The sequence below is a fragment of the Lemur catta genome, chromosome 13, assembly GCF_020740605.2.
Source record: "Lemur catta isolate mLemCat1 chromosome 13, mLemCat1.pri, whole genome shotgun sequence".
In the NCBI taxonomy this organism is placed as follows: Eukaryota; Metazoa; Chordata; class Mammalia; order Primates; family Lemuridae; genus Lemur; species Lemur catta.
This window is the reverse complement of record NC_059140.1, coordinates 729792-732728: the sequence shown is the minus strand read 5'-3', so window position 1 is coordinate 732728 and position 2937 is coordinate 729792.

The window sequence follows — 2937 nt, the reverse complement described above, 5'->3', positions numbered from 1 at the left end:
AGTAATCTCAAATATTTGCAGATCTCTGTTACACTGTTATTATTTAAGCTGATGGACCCCTTTTTATTAAAATAAAAATCTTTCTTTGGGGTATATTTCAGTCTTAGTAGGAATAATCAAAGAAAAACTTGCATTAATGATAAAAAGATGTTGCCATTACATGCCATGGTTTATAATCTAAGATACAGGCAATAGTGTATAAATATTATATCAATATGGATTTCTTAATCATATTTATCACACCTTCCAGGGACAGATAATCTGTCTTGTATTTTTAAGAGGGCTAAAGTTGCACAGTTCATATTTTCTTGATAAAAATATTTTCCTAATATATGTATATCCATGTGGAATCCATTTTTATAAATAACGTGAGGTAAGGATCTATTTTTCCCCCAATGGATGGTCAGCATAATTTATTAAAAATTATATGTATTTCCTCATTGATTTAAATTCCACCTTTATAAATTCCTGAACTTAGGAAGAACGTATTGAAACAAGGAAACATTTTTATGTTGGAAAAGCTAGTGGAATGTATTCCAGAAGAATGAAAGAAATATGTGTAAAAAATGGGTGTATCAGAAATCTAAGAGAGCATGTTGAATATCTTCTCTTTGGGAAAGAGCTTTTTTACAACAGCATAAAAAGGGAACATATTAATAGATTTAACTGTATAAAACTGTAAAATTTACATTTGTTATTAAAAATTAAATGCAAAATTTTGGGAAACTTATTATGTTTGTAATAATATCCTTGGTGAATAAAGATCTCACAAACACAGATGGCAAGAGAAAAATGTGCAATGGACAAATAATGGAAAATGAAAAATTAACAATGAATGTATGTAGGAGACTGAGGTGGCAATAAAATGTAAAGAAAAGCAATTAGATACCTTTTTTTAATCAAATGCATTTGTTATTTACAGATAATTACTGGGAGTGTGGGTTTGGAAAGGTGGCTGACTCATGCAGTACCTGAGGGAGTGGAAGTCAGTACAGTGTATCTGAAGGTGATCTAATAAGTTATGTCCAAAATCTTTAAAACTCTTCATACTCATAGAATAAAGCAATGTTCAGTCCATAGTGCTATAAATAAATAAAAGGGGGAGAAGGAACAGATTCTCCTTATGATAGAATCCCACTTAATAAATGTAGAAGAAAAAATAGAAATAAAACACTACTATTTGACAAACACCAACTGTGTGTTTGCAGGCCGGAACTATATCCGTGGATGCTACACTTAGTAGGCCTAACATCTAACAAGATATCCATAGTTACAAGTGGAAAAAATAGTAACTCCTCAGTGGAGAAATCAGGCAGACACCACCTCAGCGAGCACTTCAAGTTAATCCCACCTGTAATGAGACATTGGTGGGTCTCCCCTGGCACTCTCCCCTGCCCCCCTCAATATGATGTGCTGTGTTATTCCTGCCCAAAATGCACAACCTAAATTCCAAATCCTGAGGAAACATGGCACAAACAAATTGAAGAACATTTCACAGAACAGTTGACTAATACCCTTTGAAAGTGTCAAGGCCATGAAAAATGATGAAAGTGTGGAACAGTCCAAGGTTGGGTGAGACCAAGGAATTATGAAGAAAATGTAATGTGTGTTACTGGCCTCAGATCTACAAAACAGATTTCAAGAAATGACGTTAGTGGGACAACTGATGAAATTTGAATAAGGTCTATAGATTAGTTAATAGTATCTTATAAATATTATTTATCTGATTTGGATAATTGCACTGTGATTATGCAAGACGTTCACATCTGGGGAAGATGGGTAAAGGGAACTATTGTATTATTGTAACCTTTTTGTAATTTTGAAATAATTTCAAAATGAACATTAGAAAAATGTTCACACATGCAATGCTCTATTTACGTCTTTAGAAATCTAGCCTGCACACTTTCAGGTATTAGTTATAACAAGTTTGTTGTTGAGCAGATTCTATTTAATTTTCTTCTCCTGCATCATGATAATCAGGAATATTAGCGGATATTTGCCAGGTACCTTTACCTTACTGATGGTCCAAATGAATGACTTGAAATGGTTGTGAAAAGTCTGCGTAGACTCTAGAAGCTACTGAATGGCCAATTGTGACTCTTTTCTTAAGAGTTAAAGAAAATATCACCACTGACAGATGAATAGTCTCAGGTTGTAATAGATGTAGGAGCATGTACATTCTTTCCCAAGGAACTACTGAAGTCTAAAGTAATATTTAGTAGAAAGTTGTGTGGACAATATCAAGCATCACAGCTGGCTATGAAGGACAGATAACATTCTTTGTTGATGTGTGTGTATGTGTGTGTTTAGACAAGGTCTCACTCTATTGCCCAGGCTGAAGTGTAGTGGCTGATCATAGCTCACGCTTAACCTCAAATTCCTGGGCTCAAGCGATCCTCCTGCCTCAGCAGCCTAAGTAGCTGGGACTACAGGCACACACCACTATGCCTGGCTAATGTTATTTTTTATTTTTGGCAGGGATGAGATCTTGCTATGTTGCCCAGCTGGTCTTGAACTCCTGGCCTCAAGCAATCCTTCCACCTCAGCCTTTCAAAGTGTTGGGACTGCAGGTGTCAGCCACCACACCTGGCCTGTTGACATATTCTGAAAGGCAGACTTGAAGGCACAAAAGGAAACTGGGAGATCATCACCTTTCAAATAGGGAAATAGTTGACCAGATTGTCTACCTTGTCTACCGTAGTATAGTAAAACCATTGATGCCCTTTTAACTCAGAAAGTAAATTGTCCTGGCTACTCTGGATGAGAGATTTCAATTATCTTTCTTGGTGCTAATAAATTAGGCACAACTGAAAAACTTAGTATATACTGATAGACTGGAAGCCTGGACAAATTGAGGCTCTTCAAGAAAACGACTGTCTATAAGATTTCATTAAGCTTGCTGGACAATTATGTATTTTTTTTAAATTATGGTAAAAA